The sequence below is a fragment of the Polypterus senegalus genome, chromosome 10, assembly GCF_016835505.1.
Source record: "Polypterus senegalus isolate Bchr_013 chromosome 10, ASM1683550v1, whole genome shotgun sequence".
Taxonomy (NCBI): domain Eukaryota; kingdom Metazoa; phylum Chordata; class Cladistia; order Polypteriformes; family Polypteridae; genus Polypterus; species Polypterus senegalus.
The window spans coordinates 46,916,949-46,944,598 of record NC_053163.1 but is presented as its reverse complement, the minus strand read 5'-3'; the positions used below and the strand labels follow the sequence as shown (position 1 = coordinate 46,944,598).

Below are 27,650 nucleotides of genomic sequence, written 5' to 3'. Positions count from 1 at the left end.
CTTAAAGCTGTATAGCTCCGTCATGATTATGTTTTATCAATTAATTGTACATTTAAATCATTTTGAAAATGTTCTTTATTTTGTCACCTGATAAAATAAAGTTAAATGTATGAAACTATGTACTTACTGTAGCTTTTTTTAATGCTGAGCTTATACACTCTTAGATAAGCAACAGCAGAAACGAGCCTATAAGGAAACAAACTGAACAATTAATTTACCTTCACCTTTATCATTTAGGATTTGTTAGCTTTGGAGCAAACAGCTTTAAAAACTCATCCATTTCCCACTCATATTATGTTGAGTATAGTTCACTCTCCACCTTGCACCTCTTTTTTTCACCCTCTTTGTTGACACTTTATTTATATCTTTCTTGTTTTCTCCGGGATCTCAGTACATGCAGCAAGTGAGAAATAGCTCCTTAGGTGGTGTGAAGGTATACTGTACACACGAATCTTGCAAGCTCATCTCATCGATAGTACCTTCTCACCATTGTCAGGCTTTGAAGAAACCAGCTCCTGTTCTTTCTTCTTGTATGTGGTGCTGTTCTAGCATATAAGGACAACAGAAATGAATTCATCATTAGGTAGAACATTCAGGCAAGGTCAAGATGTACATAATCACATAAATATATTCTCTTTCCATTTTACTCAGAAGATACTGGAATGTGGGATTAAAAAGACTTCCTTTACAGAAGTAAAAGATTGAAAGCTGCACTTGAAAGGGAGACAAAAAGACAGATCTAATGAACAATTGATTGCATCATAATAACCTAGTGTTCTCTTAAAATGCATTGGTCAATATTGCAAAGCCTTTAGAAGAGGAAGGCCAAGAAGTATGATAAAAGACTATTTAACAATCAACCTAGATTCTAAGATTTCTTTTTTTTTTTTTTTTTCGCTTTGCCTGTGTATTGTGTATTTTTTAGCATTTTTTTAATTCAGTTGCCTTCCTTCCTGAAATGTCAATGGACTGCAAGTTCAAAACACAACTGCTGGACTTTGGTTATGGATTTAAATCTGAGATTACATTATAGCTCAGATCACTCAAGTTTCAAAAACTGTATTAACTTAGAAAGCTGATAATGTTAACTGTATATCTTCTATGAAAGAGTCAGAAAACTATCACCTTTTTGCACTAGTTTTGTGATTGTGCCAAAGTTTTGCCATCCAACTTTTACTAATTGATCATTTTTAGGTCTATGGTTACTGCTCAATGTAACACAATAATTAGGTCTCATCCATCCATACATGAGCAAACCTGCGTAATACAGTTTTTTCTTTGACTCAGGTTTAAAAGACATCCGCTGATCAGAGGGTCAACAGAGACATCGAAGCCTGGCTCACCAGGGTCAACAAGTCAGACCTGCCTGGCTGATTCAAAGTTTAGATTTTACGTGGTTCCACTAACAACAGCTGATTCCCTGGAAAGGTAGATCAATGGTTTTCTCTGCATGTGGCTGGGCTTCCACCACAGCCTCAGCAGTACAGCTTTATATGGGACCAGTAACATCTTGCAGCTTCTATTTGGTGGCCTCATAGAAGAGTTTATGGCTGCGCACACAAAAGAAATTGTACAGTGTAGGGACTCCAATGACCAGGTGTCATCAGCAGGCACTGAAGTAAGGACAGGGTGAAAATAGGGTAGAGAAAGCAGTGGAGGTGGCAGAATCATGCCTAATGCAAAATGCTGGAGGGCAGCATAACAGTTGGCAGAGCATGCGTTGGATACTTCCCAAAGATGCAGGTTGGCAAGGCCCAGTGCAAGGAGAGACGGTATGTTATCCAGGAAGAGGTTCGAGCAGACATGGAGGAAGAGTGGGTGAGCAGGACAGTGGGGCTTAGATAACAGGGATCATGGACTGCAGCACAGGATTACCTGGACTAACATCATGCAGGAAGACTTTTATCATGTCCAGGTCCTTGAGCAAGCTGTTTACAATGCTCTACCTAGCCCAACAAGCTTACACATCTGAGTCAAATGTAAGACACCTTTCTGTCCTTTGTGATCCTCATCCTTAGAACATCTCCTCAGCAAAGGCCCTTGGGGCAGGTTGCTATCACTGGAGAGAAAACCTGCCCACAACCAAAAATTAGGACAGGTCTTCTCTCTGTGGCCCCTGTGTGGCAGCTACATGTTGACCTGGATAAACAGCTGAAGTTTCTGCAATGTATTGTTATGACATCACTCAGGCCAGGCGTGGTTATCATCTCTGAGGCAACAAAACACCTGATTAAGCTGGATCTCACAGGGCCCTGGGAAGAACGTATGGAAGAAACAAACAAGAAAAAACAGGCAAAATACCAGAAACTGGTGGAGATGTGCCAGGACAGAGGCTGGAAGGTGCTACGTGACCATAGAGGTTGGCTGTAGAGGTTTTGCAGAACATTCATTCTGCAAAATCCTCAATCAACTAGGAATTACAGGAGAAGCAAAGTGCAGGGCTGATTCATGGGTTCCTGTTGCTGGGATGCAAGTCAGGACTTTATCAACCCCGGCTGGGTGACCTGGGTGAGGCTGAAAGACCTGAAGCATCCCACGACCCCAGGAACATCCATGATGATGCGTCCTTGAGCATCTAGAAGATGTATCCTACACACAGGAATGCAGGGTTCTCCATACATTGAAACATATAAATCAGTTTTGAAAAATAATTTCCATTCTCTTGCTCTCCAAAACTGCTCATCTTGCATTAGCCATTTAACATGTATTCTGTGATGATATTCTATTCTCCAAATATTTATAACTTTCCTTCTCTTGCTTCAAAAATGCCTCAGTTTCCACAGTAAATTACTCTCTATCTTTTAGGTATATATTTAGTTTCTTAAACCATTATTTTTATTTTTTATTTTACCAATTTAGTTAGTCACTTTGAAGTTATATGTTAAATAGTTGAGTGTCTAGGATTATCAATAATGCCTCCTAGGCTACTGGTATATCTTTAAGCTCAGCAAGTAAAGTCATTTGTTTTTCCATTGTGCTGGAGGGCTGGGACATTTCAGTCACAGAAGGGAAAGACTCGTGACAAGTGCTGTGTGAAACTGTTACATTTGGGAAGATTGCTCCTGTCAGACTTACCTGATTTATTTATAGAAAGAATGGATATGGTGGTCTAACAGAAAGTGTGCAAAAATGTTTGCCTTGATTTGAAGATTATATTTGATTTAGTGCTCATGAAAGACTGCAAGCTGAAAACAGAAGCACAAAAGATGGATAAATGATTAGCTGAAAGAAAGAAATAGGGAATGATTGCTAGGTGTGCAACCTTGAGCTGGAGAACAGCTATGATGAAATAGTCCCTTTTTGTCCCTTCCCAAGTTATTGAGATGAACCAGGTTATAATAACAACCAAAGTGAAATTTGTACATAAATAAATCATTCAGGCAAGTTACATTGCTAAAAGCAGATAAAGCAGCCACTGCAGTTTGAAGAAATCTATATGCCAAATGTAAAAAGGAGATACAACTGAATGTCAGAAGAATGTCATGGACATGAGGCAAAGAAGCATAAGGTTTTACTAAAATATAAAGTGAAAAGATGATAGTTTACAGCTTTCCCATATGAAAGGAGAATGGTGGATTTACAGTATCTGTTTTCAAACACTGTTTGGTGGTTATAAGTCCATACGATGCTAAATTATAACTCTGAATCCTCTATATGAGAGGAGAAAGCATTAAAGTTGTACAAGCAAAATCTAAACTAGAGTTCTCATACAATGACAACATATTTAAACCATTCATTGATATCTGGACTGCTGTGGAACTGATCACTGGGAATACCTAAATTTCTCCAGCCCTGGAAAATAGGAAGATAAAAGGGTATTTACGTTTATGAAGGTTATAAACAAGATACATTGTTCAAAGTTTTATTTCTGGAAGTTTAAAAGTTATGCCTTGACTACTGGAATAAAAAAATCATACGTTACTGGTTCAAAACAAGAACAAAGACCCTTCACAAAGACAGTCACTAACTTTTTCTGGATTTTTTGGACGTCTTGTGAGCAGAAAATGCTGAAGAGTGTTATATGGCTGATGCCCACCTCACATCTAATTTCTTATGTTTTGTTGCCTCATCTTTCTGTTTTATGGGTTATAAAGATGATCGTTTTCAGTTGCAACAACTCAACCAATGCATCAATTTTAATCTTAGTTGCACTTGATTTGGCCCTTTGATGGGCATCTGTGTCAACCAAAACTTCTCCATCTATCTATTATGTCAGGTCAAACACAGTCTCATTGTTCCCACTAGATTTTGCTGAGACTTATCATTTTAATTTAAAACTTTCAATTGTTCAACTTTGCATCAGGCGTAATGAACCAGAAATAATGTGACATGAGAAAAAAGCTGAACTGTGTCAAATTTTAGACAACATGGAAAACAGACAGTATCCATTTTACCTTTTGAATATAAATCAGTGTAACCTGATTAATTCTAACTCTGAAAGACATGCATTGTGGACTGAATTCTTGCATATCATTTGTTTCATTTTACCTTTTTTAGTATGTATTTACTGTTTACTTCTTCTGCTAACTTCTGTATTTTAAATTTTGACTTATTTTTTGTAATGTTGATAACGCGCACAGTATGTTAGATAAAATATGAAGCATCTAAGGTAATTTAGTTTTAGAATTAATGTAATTCTTAGTGTGTGTCAATTAAAGCAATTAAATAATTTATCATATAGTATCATATTTAATTACACATACAGTAAAACTCTGCATACAGTAAATATTATTGCTGCATGTTTTACATATTTGAAGGTTTTGAATTATGTGAGTGAAGATAAAGCTGAAAGTAAACAAGAAATTTGACTATTACTCCATTTATTGATTGGTTTATTTCTTATCCCCTTTTTAGTCATGTCTTCTTATTTAAGAGCTTAATATTTATTTAGATACTGTGTATTAAAATTGAACGATAGTGGTAGAGTATACATGTTTGACAGAAAAGATTTGAAATTTAGGATGAAAGTATATTTTCCTCTATATTCAATGTGATTCCCATACTGTATGTGCCTAGGCTGCCTATTTATGTATATGCCTATTTTTAGAAACTATTTAGTACAGGATCATCAGCGATTACACTTTACTCTGGCACAGACTCCATACTGAATGCCCTGCAATCCTAGAGATTCCTTATTGTTATGCATAAGTCTAAATGTATGCATTTTATTTTTTTGTGTTTGTGTTATTATGAGTCATATTTTATGTATTTTGTCTATTATTATGTACTGCCCTTTAAAGTGTTCCCAGTTCTATGTGGGTGGTCTCCAAGAGGTGGGGCCACTCTGACATCACCACTCCAGAGTCTCACTCTAACTATTTAAGCAAGAGAAACAGGAGCTCTAGCAGCTGAAGTTGCTGGAAAGAGTTAAAGTATGCAGCTTTCTAAATATTGTTTTTTGATCTTTTTGCTCAGTTTATTGGATTCTGTTTTCTGGATTGTGTTTGTGATTTGTTTTCTCAAGGATTGCTTTTTTTGCAGCTCCTTATTTCTCTTTTGTAGGCCTTTTCTGGCCAGCTTTTGCTCTTTTATAAAATATCAATTTTTATTATTATTCCTTGCTGCCTTTTGACCACATGCTGGAGTTTTTATGGTTTCTTCTCCTTATAAGGCATTTTGAGGCTGTTTAGATTTATATTGAACTGTTAAACCAGTTTTCCCCACATTGGGCTTAGTCACGTTGAAGCCTGCAGATAGATTTTTGAGACTAACTGATCTGTGATAAGCCTCTTTGGAGCTGGGTAGTAAATGTCCTGGTCTGCTTTATGCTCAATTGTGAAGGCCTCAAGCCTTTTTTTTGCCATGTTTATGTTTCTTACAACACTCATATACTCACACTCATTTCCATTGGCCCATGTGGAAGATGAGACCCAGAACTTTTACCTACCTCAGAAACCAGGCAGGAGGAAGCTACATCACAGAAATCTTTATTACTCTTTGAAGAGGGATCCTTTCATACTGCAGCTTGTGTCAAGACTCGCTTCTCCTTTCATTTACTTAATTTACTTCAGAGTATTTGCATTTAATATGATTGGGTCTGTAATACAGCATTGTACGTGACTATCAGCACATTCACCATCACACAACACAGCTTTCAGCATACTGGGCATTATTCCTTGTAAAATGGCCTATTGCCTGACAACAGGCCATCAACTTTGTGCAACGACTTACTAAAGAGCAGCCACAGTTATCAGGAAGTTACCAAGCAGCCCAAAACCCCTTAATGTTTTATGCCTAATTTATTTATTATTACGGCCTTCAGAGGAACAAGTATTAAGGCTTTATTCTGTATTGGAGCTTCTATTTGAACACTAAGCAATCCAGACAACTTCCTTGTTGCATGTCTTGCTCTAGATTTATTCCTGATATTAAAAGAACTCAAAGACATCTTGCTTGGTGTGATTCAGCAGTAGAAAAACAGGTGCACTGGCTGGGATGGAGCTGGACACAGGATGGAGGAAGAACACAAGAACAAGTGAGTAGGTGGTTTTAAATGAACATTTAATAAGCAGTTGACCCCACAGAGAAACCTTAAAGCAAATAGAGAGTGTGCTTCCTCCAAATTAAACAGCAGTTTGAAAGAGAGTGTTCCTGTGGTGGAAATGGCCCCGAAGAGCACAACACTCTCTGAATGGTCACAAGTCAAGTCAAGTCAAGTTGGGGAGCATACACTGGTACAGTGCATTGCCGCACCCACTACACAATGAAACAACTTGGGACCCCGGTTTGCAACCCCCCAGGCAGACACGCGGTCCAGTCCCACCCTCCGGAAGTGACCCTCTATCTGCCTCAGCCAGGTGTTATCTGGGCGACTCTTTGGTCAGATCACCCTCCTGGAAATGCACCACATGGCCGTAGTGCTGTAACTGACGCTCCCTCACAATGCAGGTAATGAGCCTCATTTGGGACTCCATGAGCAACCGCTCATTCGAAACAAAGTCAAACCAATGGTACCCAAGGATTTTCCGGAGAGACACAGTACCAAAGGTGTCCAGTCTTCGTCTCAGGTCACTGGATAGCGTCCATGTCTCACAACCATATAGCAAGACAGGAAGCACCAGGACTCTAAAGACTCAGACCTTCGTCCTTTTGCATAGCTATCGGGGGCACCACACAGGTGCAGAGACCTCATGACGCCCCCATGCTCTCCCAATCCGTCTACTGACTTCATAGGAAGAGTCACCAGAGACATGAATGTCACTGCCAAGGTAAGTAAATCTCTCAACAAGGTCAACACTCTCTCCGTAAACAGACACATTGCTGATTGCTGTGCCCAAGAGGTCATTAAAGGCCTGGATCTTATTTTTTTTTCCCAGGACATTCACAAGCTCAGACACTCAGACTCCTTGCTCAGTCTCTCGAGCACTATGATTAGAGCCTCTGTTGACTCAGCAAAGATCACAGCATCGTCAGCAAAGTCAAGATCCGTGAACCTTTCTTCACAAACAGATGCCCCACAGCCACTGGACCCCACGACCTTGCCCAACACCCATTTTATACAAGCATTGAACAGAGCAGGAGCAAGAACACACCCCTGACGAACCCCAGATCAACTGGGAAAAATGCAGTGGTCCTGCCTCCACTCTGCACAGCATTCACAGTACCAGCATACAGGCCGGCCATGATATCCAGCAACCTCGAGGGGATCTCGCAAATCCTCAGTATATCCCACAGGGCAGCTTGATTAACTGAGTCAAACGCTTTGAGAAAATCGACAAAGGTCGCAAACAAACAAAAAAATATTCGTGTTTGCGCTCCATAGGAACCCTCCATGCCAGGATGCGGTCAATGGTAGACTTCTTAGGCGTAAAACCAGACTGTTCTGGTCACTGGTAGTTGAACAAGTGATCATGGATCCTATTGAGGATGACCCTAGCAAGGACCTTAGCCGACACCGAGAGCAGTGTTATTCCCCTGTAGTTGCTGCAATCCAGGCGACCACCCTTCCCTTTACAGATAGGGACAACAAGTCCCATTTTCCAGTCAGTTGGGATGATGGCAGTCTCCCAAATGGAAACAAAGATTGCTTGCAATGCCAGGAGGACAGCATTACCACCAGCCTGGAGAAGTTCACCCCGGATACCACAGATCCCTGCAGCCTTTCCTCCCCTCAGCTGGTTCATCATCTGTGCAATCTCAGCGAGATTGGGTGGTTCACAGCTAATTGGAGGATCAGCCTCAAGAACCGTGGACTAAGAGATATCCAACGTCCTAGCCAGAGGATCGGCTTTGAACAACTGCTCAAAGTAGCCAGCCCAGCGGGTCACAGCTGCAGTGTCACCCGTAAGGACCATTCCATCAGCTGCCCTGACTGCGACTCTCTGAGGAACAGATTCAAATGTGCGTAATGCTTCAATTCCTCTGTAAGCAGGGCGCGGGTCTCTAGCCTACAAATGGTTTGTCACTTGCTCACAGATTCCTCTAACAAACTCCTCTTTATCTGCCCTCAGATCTCCCACAGCCGTCCTTCTCAGTTCCCGGTACAGACCAGAGTTGCCATTGAGCTGTGCACTCCTCTCAATTATATTTAGGGTCCCCTGTGAGATGAAACACATCCTTCGGTAATACCAACACAACCCTCAGCAACCTTCAGAGTCTTGTCACATAAGGTCTCCCACATCACATTAGGATCAGCAGTCATACCCAAATCTGAAAGTTCCTCACACAAACTGAGTGCAAACTCATTAGAAACTCCAAGACCAGTGTTATTAAACATAGTAATATGCCCTTGAACTCCTTTTTACTGTGTACTTTTTCATTTTGTTGTGTGTGTGTAGGTGTTTTTTTTTTTTTTGTTTTTTTTTGACATCATGATTTCATCTTGTTTATTGTGTTGTTATTTCATGTTGCGGCAAATGAGCATAAGCACATCATGGTGGCATTGAACATATACACTGGTATGTGACAACATGCAGGCCATTTTCCCATACAGAAGGAATACCATGTGCAAATGATTTATTCAGTGTTCATTAGTTACTTCTTAAAGTGGGTTGATGTGCCAAGTTTTGAGTGACAATAACAACAACACTATCCCATTAGAGAAACATAACAATCCTTTGGAGTATTCTTATTTAAAGGAAACATGACTATGGATTTAAATCATGCTTATTTAATAAACAGATAATAATTGTTTAACATCAGTATCCATTATGTGTTTGTCCTGTGAGTTGACTGCTGCACATTCTAGTTGGCCAAAGTGACAAAGAACAGAGAATATAAATTTTTATGCTCCACAAAGAGCTAAAATGATAAATAACTATTTACATAAATCATTTTTAAAGCAGCATGCAATAAAATGCTTTCACTCTGTAGGCGTGGTGAAATCCTGCATGTTTCCATTTATTCAAATGTGCAACAGTTATATTAATTCTCTTATTTGCTGTATGTTAAGGGCATATCAATTAATTCTCTTATGTTTTTTGATTACTTTTTATGACTTCACATAAAAATGATTGAATTATTAAATGATCTCAGCACTTTTTGAACCCACTGACTCCAATAGAGTGTTACAGGATATTGGATATTGCAGTCTGTCCTTTCCCTACTGGTATAAGAACAGAAACAGACCAAATCTGAAAAGGACACACTTGAGCACACATCCACATCCACATTCACCTATAGAGCTGTGTATAGACATATTAGAATCATCTTTGTAGTATGGAAGAGAAGTCATGGTGAAAAAGTTGCAAAGTAAGTTAGCTGAGAATTTGCACCTAATATGCTAAAATTGCTTTGGAAATGCTATTTTGTATTTTTCCTTTTTTTTAATAAAAGCAGTTTCTGTCAGCATTGTCTGTGCTATCACTTTCCTATATTTCAAATTAAGTCAAAATGGTATAAAACTTTTAGAATTGTGAACATTCATTTTTCTTTTGTGTTCTCTGTAACTGATAACGGTTTTCCTGTTCATCCAGTAATAATGACTTTCCTCCCACCACTATCAAGTGCATTTGTAACAGTGGTAGATCATCTTGTACTGTCTATGCCTTCATTGCAAGTTGCTTCCTTATCACGACCAGGGCACAGATTCAGGTTAATATCAACTCCATTTCACTCTGTAGCAACTCGAAGTGACACTTGTTTAATATTTCCATTTGAGACCAGTTCAGCATTCCTGTGCTATTGAAGAGTAAAGTGTGGTACAGACCATGAAATAATTCATCTATTTGTGCAAATACTGTACACTCTTACTTTATATTTAACTCTTGCAGATTGTATGACAGCATATTCTGATGCTCTGTTTTTTTTTAAGACGTATGTAGAATGAAATGCTAAAATGCCTAACATAATTATTTTAATTTACTTTGAAGGTCTTGCAGGTGTCAAGGCTTTTAGGAACCTTTGTCTTAAAATTACAAATTAGTCACAAGTAGGTTTGGTTTCACCCTTAGTCCCTCATTTTGATTATTTTTGTTTTAGTCACATGATAGGAAGGGCACTGAAACCCAGAGTGAGTGTATCTAGAGGTCTTTAGTCTAGCAATGTGCACATTTGATCTTGCTAAACCTCTTTGAGGTTCCAAAAATGTATGTGTAAGCATTTTGGCTGTTTACTTGTACTCTGCTCTCTTTAGCGCTTTTGATAGCTCTACCTGATTTTAGCGCTTTTGATAGCTCTACCTGATTTTGGACATTAATGCAATATATTTCATTTTACTTTTTTCCGATTACTTGAATCCTGCCTGCTCATCCCAGTCTACAGTACACTCTATAAATGGCCCTTTTCCTCATGTCACTGATTTCTTCTCTTAAGAGACTGAAGGAGAAGCCTTATGCCGCAGTTGCGGTGGCCTCCAAAGCATCAGGCATCATACTGCCATTGTGAAAAACGTGTATTTTCTCACTGTCCCAAACTGGGTATTTTTTTTATTATTTTATAAATTAACTTTTCCAGCTTGCAGTTCTCTATCAGCTAAGCATAATCATTCCTTATGGTCTTTTATTGTATACAACTGCAAGGCTTTGTCTCAGTGAATCAATGTATAATAATATCAGGAGTTCCACATTTGTCACCATTTTTCTTTTTGTTACTGAACGTATTTACTGGTTGCAAATAGACAGAGACTCTCTCTGGAGCAGGGCATTTGAGATGCTTTTTTCTCAAAAATAGCAGAAGAATGGAATTTAACGAAACGGTAAAAACAGTAGTTTCTTTAATCCTAACATATAAAGCTAACTTAATGAGGTGCTGAAGAATTCATGTGTCTGTGGAAATCTGCTTTGTCTCCATCCTTTCTATACAGGTGTGTGCTTCACTGCCACTGGAACTTGATTCTTTTTGTCTGTACAGATGTCAACCCATTTAATGCTCAATGGCCTTTTGTCTGTTCTGTAAGCTTGCTGATCATTGCAGACAAAAGTGTTTTCTGTTGTAGCCTGCAATGACAATGGCACATATACACTTTGTCACTGTGGATTATGAGTACTGTTTTCTTTGATTCTATATTCTGATTTATCTGTAGGTATTTAAAATTAATATGTTGAATAAGACTACCTTGTTATAAGCCCAGTTTTGTTTCTGATCAAGATTTTATGTAGCCATTGGGTCTGTAAATTGTGCCACTCAAACATGACATGAATGATCTAGTAGGCATTAAAGAAAGCCATTTATTCACCCTGCTGGATCATTGCACCCTGGAGTTAAAAGTAGTTAACGGCACTTTTATGTTGAGAAGATAAAACTTGCTTTATTATTTTTTTTTGTTGTTGCATCCCTCAACCCCAGCATTTCATAGGTAAAAATATGACATCAGCTTAGAGTGGTAGTGAAATGGAGGAATCTGCAATTCTTATTATCTACAGTAGTAAATGCAACTAGTGACAGACAGCTTCTGAACAGTGCATTGTTTTCATATACAACACACACAAAGTTAAAGCATGGATGAAAAAAACAGTTTCGCAGTGCACTCCATCGCAAAACATGATAGAAAAAAAGCCAATGTAGTGCCTTCATGTTACACTGTACACTAAAATGTACAAAACTGTAGCTATTAAATCTGATGGGCACAAGTAATATTACATAGTCTCTGTTAGATTTAACTATCCAATCAATCATTTACAATGTGCATATGTTCTCAGCCTAATTTCTAAATACTAATTCATTTTGCAAGAAATGTATAAATTCATTTTGGTATATTCTGGAAAGTAAGATGCATGATGCAAGATACCTTTATTGTCACTGTACAATACAATGAAATTGTGTGGTTTGGTTTGGTTTAGGTTTATTTGTCATATATAGGTTAACACAGGGTCAATATACAATGAAATGTGTATGACGAGAAAAACAAGTCACTTAGCCTAGATCCAATAAAGCTAAAAAAATAATTAAAAATAATTAAAAAAATTAAAAAATTTAAATTTTGGAGCAAGCCTATAGATGCATTGGATAAAAGTGTATAGGAGTAGACAATAAATTAAGTAAATATTAAACTGTGAGAAGTACAGTTACTATTAGCTGTTTCAAATATAAAGAGTAAAGGTAAGCATGTAAGTATACAGTAAATAGATGAATAATAAATTATGTCACAGTGAGGATTACAGTCAATATAATGGTCATGAGTTCTACATCGGTCATGTACGTGTGTGACTGTGTGGTTGATGCAGAAGTTCAGTTCAATCAGTGATGTTCCTGTGATAGGAAGGAGCAGTGATCACTGTGCATTTAATAGACCAATTTCTTTGGGGTAAATGTTGTTCTTCAGCTTGGTAGTGTGGGCATGCAGGGCTCTGAGGCACCTTCCAGAGAACAGAGGAGTAAAAATGCTATGGCTGGGTGGGTTGGATCTATACAGATGTTATATGATTTTCTGCTGCAGCGTGTAGTGAAGATATCTTCCAATGATGGTAGCTGAGCGCCAATATTTCTCTGAGAGATTTTGATGAGGGCCTTCCTGTTCTCAGAGGTGTGGTCAGAGTACCATGCTGTAATTACATTGTACTACTGTAAAATTCTTAATAGACAGATAGAGCTTTTTTGTCCCAAGGGGGAAATGTGGCTTTCAACAGAAGCTCTTTAAATTAATAAATACATAAATATAGAGATAAATAAATATATGTACATACACACTATCATCTGACCACACACAAGAATGACTGAAAATAAAGAAAGGAAAACGTCTGACTTGGCTGTCAGAGTCACAGTGTGGCATTAAACAGGTGCATTGCTGAAGGTTTAAAGGAGCCCCGTAGCATTCCTTGACACACCCCTGCCGAATAATTCATTGGTTGAAAGTACACAGTATTAGCTATTCAGAGAGAGGATGAGCAGCATTGTTCATAATGGCACTCAATTTTGTTTTATTTTTCTCCTTTGCTATTACCTCCATGGTGTCCAGAGTGCATGACCTTTTAATTAGCTTGTTAATTCGATGAGCCTCTCTTGAAGTGATGTTACCAGTCCAGCACACCCCAGCATAGAAAATTGCGCGGGCAATCACAGAGTTATAGAAGATGTGTAGGATGCCACTTGCTGCATTAAAGGAACACAGTCCCCTAAGTAAGAAGTGCCTGCTCTGCCCCTTATTATATAGTTTGTCTGTGTTTCGAGACCAGCCCAACCTGTCATTGATGTGGACCACCAAGTAGTTGTAGAAGTGCACCACCTCTACATCTACTCCCTGAACAGTGACCAGACATACACGCTGTTTGGTGCAGTGAAAGTCTATAACCAGTTCCTTGGTTTTGCTGATATTAAAGTGCAGACTATTCTCTTTACACCAAGAAACAAAGTTCTCCACCTGACTCCTATTCTCTCTTTTAACCAAATACGTGCAAAATCATTGGAGAAGTTCTGTAAGTGACATGACCTGGTGTTATATTTATAGTTTGAAGTGTACAGAATGAAGAGAAAAGGAGAAAGGACTATTCCTTGTGGTGCTCCAGTGTTGCTCACATCCTTATCAGAAACACAGTCCTTGAGTCTCACAAACTGCAGTCAGGACACCAGAAGCTCATGCACCTCTGAGCTTACTCCTTGACAGGGATGGCTGAATGTTATTGAAGGCACTAGAGAAATCAAAAAAACACAATCCTCACAGTGCTGCCAGCTTTGTCCAAGGGAGAATATGCCTAGTTGAGCAGATAGATCTTTCTCTTCCTTTCCAATCTTTGTCCAATAGGCAAACTGCAGTACGTCCAGGTGATCTACCACAAGAGAACTCTTAATCCAGGACCAGTTTGTCAAAGGTCTTCATGATGTGAGAAATAAAGGCCACTGGTCTGTAATCATTAGATGAAGAGGCACCTGCCTTCTTTGAAATAGGAGCAATAAGGATGTTTTCCACAGTATCAGCACTTTCCAGAAGTCTTAGGGGCAAAATGATCAGGTGACAGAGGGCATCACAAAAGTTAGTCAGCACAGGCCTCAAGAACACAAGTACTGACTCCATTTGGTCCTGCAGCATTTCCTGTGTGTAGCTTTCCCAGTTCCTTACTTGGTCTTAAGTTATGGACAGCCCATCCTGATGGTCAAAGGTGGACTTGTCACTAGACATTCCAGTAGATGTGGCAGAAGCTGTCGATATAGTAAGGAAGCCTTTAGAAGAAGGTGGCAGTGGGAGGGAAAATCTATTAAAAAAAAAAGTGGTTCATGGTGTTAGCTTTGCCCACATCCCCTTCTAGCACCTGAGCCAAGGATTGCTTGAGTCCAGTAATTTTGCCCAGTTCATTTGAGACATCGTTCATGCTATATAGTGTAAGTTTGTTTTCTGTTTTAGCTTTGTACAATTCCTTCCTTCACTCTGCTGTGCATCGTTCAGAGTTTATTTGTCACTGGATTTGAATGCTCTCTTTATCTTATTCAGGAGACCTTTCAGCTCCTTAGTAATCCAGGGTTTGTTGTTTGGAAAGCAACAAACTGTCTCTAAGGTTACTATAGTGTCAACATAAAAGTTTGTATAATCCGTAATGCGGTGAATATCAATTCCATTCATCTTGATATCATCCCATTGTGACAAATTTCCCTGTTCTCTCATTTGAAAGCCAAACCAGGTGGTTCATTGTGTGGTGGGTGTGGCAATGCACTATCAGCACATACTCCCAACCTGTGTCTCTCCGTCTGTCTCTCTTTTTCTCTGGCTCTCTCTCTCTCTCTCTGTCTCTCTCTCTCACTCTGTCTCTCTGTGTCTCTCTCTTTCATTTTGAAACAGTCATTCTGAGTGATTTCAGCCTCGCCACTTTAAAATTTTTAAATCCATATACCCATTTTCTAGTGGCTACTATTAGTGACTTCCCAGAAGCCAGATTAATTCTAATCATAAATAAGATTAGAAACTAGTAAAAAAAAGTTCAGTAACAAAAAAAAAAAAAGAAAAGGTGACAAATCTGGAACTCCTGTAAATTTCTGTTGCATGCTCAAAAAATGGAAAATGATACTGGGATTGCATTTGAGTCCATGAATAAAGCTATTTTTTAAAATTTTCTAACTGTGAAATGTTTCTTCAAGGTCAGATGTCACAAACATCGCATTAACCCTAAGAAACCCTTATGAACTGAAATGGAGCTGGGTCAGCATGTTTCATTTTTTGACTGTTAGGTAAAACTAAGTAAAAATGTTCAAAGTGACAAACAAAATCATAATACTAAACATCACTTCCCAACATCTTTTTATTAGCTTCTTAAAAACAACATGATTCATAACCTAAGTGCCAGAAAATGTCTCTTTACTTGCAATATAGCAAATGTGAATTTAACTTTTATGTGCTGTTTGTGTAATTATGAGAAATAATTGATGCAGTCACTTAATACAAAGCTCACCTGTCAAGTAAGGTGCAATCAAGTACTTCTTCACATCCCAATATGAAGATGTCCGGGCATTTTAGATATTTTTAAAGAAGAGTAAGGTGTCCACATAATAGACAACAAGTAAATATGTATAGTGCTCACATCAAGACCTGCAAAGTTATGACACTAAGAATATTTTCTAAAAAAACACATTCATTTTTATTCATATTTGAAACAATGTAGCTGTTCATCTACACTAGTTGAGTTATTTGTGAAGCACTTTTTAGCAGTACTTCCTATGCTAAAAAGTATTATTTAGAGATTCACAAATTAAATGTTTAATAGTAATTGCATTGTAAGAGATGTATAAAGCAAGATCATTGACTGTAATGTAACTTTTTATATTTGGTGGCTTGTACAAACAAATAGTTGAAAAGTAATATTGCTTTTTGTAGCACCTTGTTATGTTGTGGAAAATAAAGATATCATATTCAGTAATTTTAATAAAATTACTCAATCTTCTTTATATTATCTTAAACTACGTGTTTATTTTAAAAATATAATCCATTTTTCTGTATGATTTTAACTTTCAATTTATTTTGACCCCATTCTGCTTTAATTCAAGTTCCGTTTTTCTCAGTTTTTTTGTTTTGCTGCACTAACTGCTTTAACATTTTTTTTTAATGAAAGACTCTATTGAAATAAAGTCCACTATTATCAATGATATCATTAATACCTGCCAAATGTGTGTGGAGTTTGGCATATTGTATTCATCAAATGGAAGACAAAAAGACAACAGATTCTTTCTCTAAAATGGCATGAATCCAACTGAAACCTTCTGCTATATGCTAAAGACAGATATTTCAATTTTGGTGCATTCGAAACATACACTATTTAAATGAACTCTTAAAGAGTTGGTGCTTAAAAGGTTTTTCAAAAACGGCAGTGAGAAAATCATTGAATATGATAAAGTCTGCAATCGTATATGGCAATTATGGTAAAGGTGCAGGGTGATGAAAGATCTGCAAAATTGTTCAATTTACTGAAATGCTGAAGGTTAAAGGCACAGTAAGAATGGGATTCAATGGAAGACAATATCTTATTGTGGGTTAGAAAATTGTTGGTAATTGTGAATGTTAGGTCATTTAATGTTTACAAGGAGATATAAAAGCACTGTCAGGCAGAATGTGCTGTAGATTGGTGTTGGATGAGGAATTTTGATTGTTAGAAAGCAACCTATAAAGCTATTGGGGTGGCAGAATATAAAGAAAAGAAGCAAAGTGACACTTCAATACAAAGCTTTCTCTGCAACATAAATTCTTTGAATGTTAAATTGGTGCTGATTTATAAATACCTAATGCCAATAGATTTCTGGCATTTAAGTAATTTTAACTCACAATAAAATAAATTATGATTGCAAGCTGCCTATATTTATTTTAGTTATAGAACTTGTAGGCTGTTTACTTTTCAGAAGTTTTATTAAGTGAGTTTCTGTCTTTTTATTTGTAATTAATACAATTAGTTGAAAACCATGAAACATCAAGACATTTTATTTATGTTTCTGACAGTTATATTAAAAACAATACTCCTAACAATTACGTTCTTTTAATATATAAAGTAGTTTCAGAAATTATTCAGACCCCTTTATTTTGTTCACATTGTCTTATATTGCAGCCTTTTGTTAAAATCATATATTTTTTTTCCCACATCAAGCAACACTCAATACCCTAGAACAACAGAGTGAAAATATTTTTTAGAAATCTTTGCAAAAGTATTCAGAACCTTTGCAGTGACACTTGAAATCCAGCTGGGGTTCATCCCATCCTATTGATCATCATTCAGTTGATTCTACACCTTGTTTGGTGTCCACCTATGGTCAATTCAATTGACTGGACATGTTAGTAAAGACACACACCTGTATAAATATGATCCTACAGCTGACAATGTGAATGAAACCAAAAACCTAGTCATGAGGTCAAAAGAATTTCCTGCAGATCTTACAATCATGATTGTGTCGAGGTGCAGATCTGGGAAAGGCCACATAAAGCTTCTTCAGCATTCAAGGTTTCTAAGAAGACATGGAAGAAATTTGGAACAACCACGACTTTTTCTCTAAAGTTTGCTGCCCACTTAAAGTGAGTAATAGTGGGAGAAGGACTGGGCTGAAGGTTCACCGCCCAACAGGACAATGACCCTAAGTGTAAAGCAAAGACAACACAGGAGAAGCTTAGGGACAACTCTGGGAATATGCTTGAGTTGCCCAGTGAAACATGGACTCAAACCCTTTCAATCTTCTCTTGGGAGACCTGAAAATAGCTGCCCACTGATGATCTCCATCCAGCCTGACAGAACTTGTGAGGATCTTCAGAGAAAAAGGTAGAACATCTCCAGATTTAGATAAGTGAAGCTTGTTGTGTCATTCCCAAAGTCAAAAGTGCTAAAACTAAGTTTTTTTCTTTGTCATTCTGGAATATTGAGTGTTGCTTGATGTGGGTGTAAAAATGATTTTAAATGATTTTAGCTCAAGGCTGCAAGACAGCAAATTATGAAAGACATGAAAGGGTCTGAATACTTTCTAAATCCACTGTATGTTGTGCTTTTCATGTTCGCATTATAGAAATATTAGAAATGTAGAGTTTATATAGATATAGCACATAGAATTAGGATTGCATATTAATGGTTTATCAAACTTGTTTTTAAATTGGATATCACTTAGTGAAACTAGTGAAGAGTAAGTAATATAATGATGAAAATAGCCTCATTTTATCGATAATTTGATTATTAGGCCATATTTGAATCTTAACTGTTTGAAAATAAATTGTCCAACTGAGCTCTAACATATGGATTTTTTTTCTTGCAGAGTTAAATAATACATATGGGTGCTATAATGGTGATGATGAGGTAACCGGTATATATTTTATTACTCGATATGTTGTTAATAAACCCTGTTAGGTTATGGTAAAAAAAAAATAAAACTTACGAAAATGACAGGGTAGCTCTCTGGACTAGGTATTTCCTGGCCACATAAACTTCACAGTATAAGCAATTTAGGAAAGTTAAGATTAATCTGTTTCAGTGCATAGAGCCACATCAAAGGATAAGTTTGGCATTTTTCAAGTTAAACTTATTTCTTCACAGTCATGGTATATATTAATTTGCCACTTATACTGGGACTGAAGAGTACTCAGATCCATAGATGACTAAAAAAGCCTTAAAGCTTACCAAATACTACCATTCTGAAGCAGCAAAGGTTTCAGTTTAAGAAAACATGCCTTCCGAATGTTGTAACAATTGAAGGAAACTAGAAATATACTGTATATATTTTTTTATCACAGATTATTGGTACTGTTTTCTTGAGGTAAGGGTATGCTTGCTGATCTTTGCTTTCAGAGGCCATTGTGGGCCGAGTTATGGCAATAACAATACATCTGAACACTGCATTGTATAATTAATAAATGGCTTAGATTCTTTTGAAAGAGCCAAGCATCCTTTTAATGGCTTGTCTTGCAGATGTATTATCAAAAAAAACAAAACTCAAAAAGTGATGATTGGCAGGGAGCCTGCAATACAACAGACTGAAGCACCACAAACCTATTCTTATTGTTGTTGTTATTATTATTTATTTATTTTTGTTATTATTTATTATTGTTATTTTAATGCATGAATAGTCACTCTTACTGCTGATATGGTAATAAAAGAACTGAGCAAAATATTTCTGAGTTATTAAATTCTCAGACTGTAATGGCAATCAATCCACAAATACAGGGGGAGAACATGTAGAATGTGGCTATGATGCAGGAATGACAGCCTTCCTCCCTGTGTTAAAACATCTGTACTGTATCACAATACAACTTCAACCTAACTAAACTTTGGTGGATTGCCATTGCTAAACTGGACCAATAGTTTGTGAGTGTGTGTGGATGTATTTGCCTTTTGATGTACTGGTGTCCGTTCCATGGCTTGTTCCTCCTTTCTGCATCCATCCAATGTTTGCTGGTATAGGCTATATACAGCTGTACCATGACCCTGCCCTGGATAAGCAAAATGGATGCTTATGACATTTGTTCAGATCTTGTCACTTGATTTTGTAATGCAGGAGTCCCCATAGCTTAAACTATGTCACTTTTTTAATACATATATATGTACAAGTATGTATACAGTATATGCCAGGCATTTAATAGCATTCAGTCCCTAAGTGCAGGAGTCACTGATACTGCATGTGGCAAAAATTAATGCTGTTCTGCAGAAATACCCAGACTGGTCTTTAGCTGCTATCATCTACTTGTAAAGCATTGTTTCATTCATTTTCTTTTTAAAATGAATTTACTGCTTAGCAATAAAGTTCGCTATGAAAGGTATTACATAAAATGTAGGTGCATATCAATATGCTATTAATTTTTTCCATTCATGTTAGTTACTTAATAAAAAGAGTACACAAATAAATGCTGTTTTTATTTTTTTTTAAATATAGGTATTGTCATTACCCAGGGGAAAGAATTTATTTGTACTGTTTAACTTTACACATGTTTTTGACTGTGGCACATTTTCACTTTTATTGCTGTAAATATGAAAGTAATAAATGAAAATCTATCTGTCGTTTGAAATGAGGTATACAGAGTAAAAAAAAAAAAACCTGGAACCCCTGGCGATCTGTTCTGAAATACATCTTGAATAAAGTAGTATCAAGGGTCACAAACCTAATATGAAAACAGCTAGGACTCAAACTTTGATATTATATAATCTCAGCTATAAGGTATACATTTTGAAAATTGCATGAAGGGATTGTGAGTGGATCAAAAGTTCTGGTAAACTTGATGAAAATCTATTTCATTCATTCCCTACTGGTGCTATTAGCTGCTGGGCCTGTCTCTGCCCTCAAGCCTTTTTGCACAATTTCCTTAGGCTTTATTTGCTTTAGCAAGTTGCTTATATTTAAGGATAAATGAAGACCTTGGAATACACAGCAAATTAAAAAAAAAAAAAAAATTCAGAAATAAATTCACATAATAAGGAAATGATTTCATTGGTTTATTGTAACAAAGCAAAACTTCTAATTCATTCTCTGTTCTTCCTAATTGAATTTGTTGTGAAAGGTAACTAAAAACTCGCATTATGCAAGCTGTGAAATTGGACAGTGCACTGCTTTCTTATTGTACTTACAAAATGACACTTCTGCATTTTTATTTGAATCATGCATATTTAATTAACCCTTCACTCTTGTCACATACCATAACAAATCTTCTGACTACAAATAGAGTTATATGATAGCCCTTAAGAGGACATTGCCTCTTACGCATAGGTGGTGGTTATTGTCAACACAAATGTTCTTTAGATTTTGACCTGCTATAAATGAATCACGAGTAGCATGATACAGCACTGAAAATAATGCTGCCTTGCAGGAGACAGAGGTTCACATCCCAGATAGTGTTTGTATGTTCTCTCAGTGGCTGAGTGGGTTTCCTCCAACTACTCCAGTTTCCTCCCATAAATAAATAAATAAATAAATAAAAAACAGCAGTGGCCTTATCTTGCTGTCTTCCTACTTTCTAAGGATAAAATCATATGTTTAGCCTTCAATCCACCATGGCTCTTCTTACTCTCTGGCCTGAATGCCCACACTTGTGTACTATGAATAGTGGTTTGTCTCAAACTGTTTAAAAATACAATTCCTTTTTGCTAAAAAAAAAAAAAAAAAAAACAAATGTGTTTATATCAATTGCTAATGGTAATAATGCATTTGTGTCAGTTATTTCAATATATATTTACTATCTGGTCTGTTTGACTGTGGATGTTTAGAAGATACTTTAACATACAGTATTTGGCTGACTGATCAGAGACAACATGCCTTATCCTGAAAGTCTAAACAAGCTGAAGAGGAAGGGAGTGTATTCTAGGAAAGCTAAAAGGTGAAGCAGGGCATAGATTGTGTAATTTTTAACTCACATAGAAAACAAGCTTGAGCTTATTGATAATGATTTAGTATCATTTTTGTGTGTTTTGAGAAACTGTAAAATACCTGAGCACTCCATTAACAGAGATTAACACTAGAATTCTTGAAGCCTACGAAAAAACTCTTAATCCCGACCCATCCTTAAATCCCTTTGCACCTCTCCATCAGCGGCTTTTGTTTTGTAAATGCGTCGATCAACACAAGCAGAAAGCAGCCTGCTGTCCCATCTCCCACCTTGATAGAGCTCAGCTCAGGCAAAAAGTTCTCCGAACTCAATCCAGGACTCCTTATCTGTGTGTGAGATCTGGAGATGTATAGGGTAAATAATACAGTATATCGTTATTCGTAATACATGCATTTCATGTGTGTTCACTGTCTACAAAGATCTGGGTAAATGTAAGATGAAAGGAAATGCGAGAAATGCGAGAAATGCAAGAAATGCTGAACACATACCTACAGGTGCCTGTCATAAAATTAGAATGTTATGACAAAGTTGATTTATTTGAGTAATTCTATTCAAAAAGTGAAACTTGTATATTAGATTCATTCATTACACACAGACTGATGTATTTCAAATGTTTATTTCTTTTAATTTTGATGATTATAACTGACAACTAATGAAAGTCCCAAATTCAGTATCTCGAAAATTAGAATATAAATTAAGACCAATGCAAAAAAAGGATTTTTAGAAATGCTGGCCAACTGAAAGGTATGAACATGAAAAGTATGAGCATGTGCAGCACTCAATATTTAGTTGGTGCTCCTTTGGCTTGGATTACTGCAGCAATGCGGCGTGGCATGGAGTCGATCAGTCTGTGGCACTGCTCAGGTGTTATGAGAGCCCATGTTGCTCTGATAGTGGCCTTTAGCGCTTCTGAATTGTTGGGTCTGGTGTATTGCATCTTCCTTTTCACAATACCCCATAGATTTTCTATGGGGTTAAGGTCAGGCGAGTTTGCTGGCCAATCAAAAACAAGGATACCATGGTCCTTAAACCAGGTACTGGTAGTTTTGGCACTTTGTGCAGGTGCCAGGTCCTGTTGGAAAATGAAATCTGCATCTCCATAAAGTTTGTCAGCAGCAGGAAGCATGAAGTGCTCTAAAACTTCCTGGTAGACGGCTGCGTTGACCTTGAACCTCAGAAAACAATGGACAAACACCAGCACCTGAACATGGCACCCCAAGCCATCACTGACTGTGGAAACTTTACACTGGACCTCAATCAACGTGGATTCTGTGCCTCTCCACTCTTCCTCCAGATTCTGGGACCTTGATTTCCAAAGGAAATACAAAATTTACTTTCATCAGAGAACATAACTTTGGACCACTCAGCAGCAGTCCAGTCCTTTTTGTCTTTAGCCCAGGCAAGACGCTTCTGATGCTGTCTCTTGTTCAAGAGTGGCTTGACACAAGGAATGTGACAGCTGAAACCCATTTCTTGCATACATCTGTGCATGGTGGTTCTTGAAGCACTGACTCCAGCTGCAGTCCACTCTTTGTGAATCTCCCCCACAGTTTTGAATGGGTTTTGTTTCACAATCCTCTCCAGGGTGCGGTTATCCCTATTGCTTGTACACTTTTTTTCTACCACATCTTGTCCTTTCCTTTGCTTCTCTATTAATGTGCTTGGACACAGAGCTCTGTGAACAGTCAGCCTCTTTAGCAATGACCTTTTGTGCCTTGCCCTCCTCGTGCAGGGTGTCAATGGTCATCTTTTGGACAACTGTCAATTCAGCAGTCTTCCCCATGATTGTGTACCCTACAGAACTAGACTGAGAGACCATTTAAAGGCTTTTGCAGGTGTTTTGAGTTAATTAGCTGATTAGAGTGTGGCACCAGGGGCCTCATGTATAAACGGTGTGTACGCACAGAAATGTTGCGTAAGAACTTTTCCACGTTCAAATCGCGATGTATAAAACCTACACTTGGCGTAAAGCCACGCACTTTTCCATGGTACCTCATGCCTTGTCGTACGCAAGTTCTCCGCGGTTTTGCAAACTGGCGGCACCCAGCGTCAAAGCAATGGTACTGTTCTTGTGTGATTACTCATTATTTTCATGACGTGGCTTTATAAATACACAGAAACTAGCCGCATATTGTTTATTAGTGTAATGCATCTGATTGTAATTAACTCGTAACAATATAATGGTCCAGGGAACAGCCATAGTATTCCAAATACCATAACTGCTTTAGCGTTGTTACTCTCACTTCTTTTTCTTCTTCTTCTTCTTCTTCTTTTAGCTCCTCCCGTTAGGAGTTGCCACAGCGGATCATCTTTTTCCATATTTCTCTCACTGCACGACTCGGAATATTTATATCACTGTATCTGAGTGTGAATCACAGCAGCAGCTGATCGGAAAGAGAATTATCGGTATACAGCTTTAAGGACACGCTGTCTCAGCCACTGCAAAATGTTTTAAAGCCTTTCCTGTACGGACCTCGCGGTTCAAAACAGTTTAATCCCAAGAACTTTAAATGCACTCAATCAATTGCTCCTTGTAGAACAGTTTGTACTTATAAGTACAATCACCCCACTGTAAACTTGCACTACAGTTATAATATCTCACAACCTGAGCCACTTTATAAAGCGTATTTACATATGATGACGATATCATTTTTAAGGTGAAATGCAGCAAAATATGTTTGTTAAATTATACACATAAAACTTTAACTTCATTTAAATAATCTATATTCTTCACTGGGAGTGTCGTGAAGGATAGAATAATTAAACATGTACTACGAAGATATTTCAATGTTCTTTAAGCGTTTTGAAGAATCGGCTAAGCTTACAGATGGCTTAACGCTATTACAGAGCTGATTGTATGGCGATCGGTTACTTGGGGAAAGAAAAGCAAGGACTCTTGGGCGCTACGCCAATATATATTGAATATAAAACAGAAAGAGAAAATAACAACACAGCTAAAAGCGCAGCGACAAATTTCGACAAAAGATAAATGCTTGTCATGAGCACGAGGCTCATGAAACACATGTTTAATAATGTGCTTTAGCTCCTATCATCATGAAAATGACATCACGTATACATCTCAGTATTTTAGTTATTCAGAGAGCTGTAATATCACAAATGTAATGGACTCTGTGTCCAGTTGGAGGAAGAGAGCCAGTTTAAGAAGCAAGTAGTGATTCACACACATAGATCACATACAGTAGAAGATCAAATACAAAACAAAGCATTTAACGTGCTACTTTAATTACGATGTAATTTTGAGAAACTGGTTAATTAAACGATTTTAAGATGAAGTTTATAATGTTCTACTAATTGACAAAATAAACTACGTGATTAAAGTGGAAAATTCGAGATTAAAGTTGACATTTCGTGCTTTTTCCCCACTGTGTGCCTTTTTTCTCTGTACCCTAATAAACTTTCATATGACACTCAGACAGTGGGCTTACAACTCTTCTTTTCACGGCAACTTTGATATGTGACTTCTTTTTTATTTCCGGCACTGTGCGATTTTGTGAATGTGAGCTTTCAAGTTTCTCCAACACGCTATGTCACTCAATCAACTTCATTTTGTTGATTATACCACGGTTTATTTGAACAAATAGTATGTTTTTCCTTTGCCTCCACTTGGTATTCGCTGAAATTCTTATATTTTCCCCGTGCTTTTCCCACTGTCTTTTCACAGAAGGCTGCGCTTAAGGGCGATTTATATTGATTTGCATATTCAAATAGGCGTAATTCTGGGAGGATTTGGGGCGTTAAATAATGCGCGTGCACGAGCGTTAGTTTTCACGCTGATCGGGATTTATGTAGCGGAAGAACATGGAAGTTGGAGTACGCACAGATTCCTGCATCTGGATTTTTCTGTGCGTAAGCACATTTCGGCTTTTGTGCTTACGCCATGTTATAGTGCGAGTTCTACGCACGGCGTTATACATGAGGCCCCAGGTGTCTTCAATATTGAACCTTTTCACAATATTCCAATTTTCTGAGATACTGAATTTGGGACTTTCATTAGTTGTCAGTTAAAAGTATGAAAATTAAAAGAAATAAACATTTGAAATACATAAGTCTGTGTGTAATGAATGAATCTAATATACAAGTTTCACTTTTTGAATGGAATTACTGAAATAAATCAGCTTTTTCATGATATTCTAATTTTATGACCGGCACCTGTAAAGCAGACACTTGAGATGGGGCAGCAGGCTGCTTTCTGCTTATGCTGATTGACGCATTTACAAAACAAAAGACACTGATGGAGAGGTGCAGAGGGATTTAAGGTTGGCCAGGATTACGAGTTTACTTACTTCAGGAATTCTAGTGTTAAAACAAGTAAGGCATGTATTTTATTTGTGTTAATTTTGGGCAAGAAAGAAGGGAGAGAGTGTCTACCATTTTATTACATCTTTTTTCAAGAGTTCTCTTTGCTATGGAGACTTTCATTGAGTTTCCTCTCAGTTGCTATTTTTCTGACACTTTTTTTGCAAAGAATTCAGTTACTGCCTGGTAAAAATGGATACTTGCAAAGAGCCTTTATCTGCTATTACTTTTAAAAACTAAAAAGTACAGTTAATGAAGCTCTCTCTCAACTGCTAGACATTTTGAAGAGCTCCCTCTTTTTCCTTTCATATTTCTATTATAGATATATAATTTGGGACCACAGAACTGAACCATCTATGAAAGTTTCATCTGCATCTTGCTGTTGCTAATTAAACTGAATGAAAACTTAACCCACCCAAGGAATATAATACTTTATAGCTTTATATTTACTATTAGTTTTGGTGCAAATAAGTATCAGTTTTAAGTGTTGGTGGCAACTGCTACTAGTGTCACCAAGAGGTTTTGATTGTTCATTCGTTGTCTAACTGCAGCCCCTTAAGGGCACACAAGTATGCAATTATGAAGGCGTGTTTTAGTGTTAAACCAGGTTGACATAAAGTAGTGAAAGTAAAGACAGCCTTAGTCAAAGAAGCAACTGCCTTTGAGGTCCCTTGGATTAATTACACAGGGTCAAGCATGGACAGTGAGACAGGTAAGAGGTTACAGGTAACAGTTGTATGAATGGTTTTAACATTTCTTCCAATCTGCCATATAGAAAATAACCTAAGATGTTATTATTTGGTAGCTTTCATGTTAGGTGATCTTATATCATGATAGAATAGAGGGTGATACAGGAGTTGAAGTTCTTCAAGTAAACAAGATGGGTTCTTTATTCTTCTATCACCTTGGTGAATTCTCCTCTTTTTTTTTTGTTTTGGCATTTATCAATTTCTACTTCTAGCAAAGAAAACAAGGCCTCTCTGGATGAAATCGGAGCAATAGGTGGCATCTGTCTGTCTGAGAAAACAGACAGCAAAATGAGGAGGAGGCCAGGAGGCCAAGCATATAAGTAGTCACTACTGCATGTGCTTCTTTATTAATGTCTGTTTTTACATTAGAATAATTGAAACTCTAATTGGAAAAGTATATAGCAGTGTTTAGCCTTCCATTAATATGGAAAATCAAAGCTTAAATTCAAAGCAGCACCAACTGTAACTTCACCTTTTTTTTTTAAACAAACCTTACAAAATCAAGCATCATGGGGCAGAGGCTCAGCACCCTGAAGATAAACTTTTCTACAAACCTGAGCATGTTAATTACAGCACCTCCTTACCAATGTGCATAATGGAACTGTAAATGGCTGGATGCGGGCAGCACTTGGAAAGTCCTATGTCAAACAGAATACAAAAATTGAAATGTTTCCTAATAATCTCTGTATACCTCACTTTCACAACAGCACTGCATTTAATTTTTATATTTTCTGACATATGATATTTTTGGGCATAACATTCTAAGTGTAAAAATCACTGAAATGGACAATAACCTGTAAACACAATTACCTAGAGCCAAAACAATCACAAACTCACTTACGTTTTCAAGGCAGGCTCGTTGGAAAATGACATAATTAACAGTGACTGTGAAATTTCCCGTTCTGTATGATATCTCAGCCAAAAAAGCATTGTAGCAGTGCAGACAAATT

General features: G+C 37.4%; 1 long non-coding RNA gene across 2 annotated transcripts; it reads right to left on the bottom strand.

Annotated features, from left to right (window-relative positions):
* LOC120536226 lies at positions 1-27,650 on the bottom strand. Of its 2 annotated transcripts, none has more exons than XR_005635070.1 (3): positions 27,542-27,650; positions 27,285-27,338; positions 1-545 (listed from the first exon to the last, which is right to left on the bottom strand). It is a non-coding gene; the product is annotated as an uncharacterized LOC120536226 (long non-coding RNA). The 2 variants fall into 2 exon arrangements; XR_005635071.1 differs by having other exon boundaries at positions 1-540.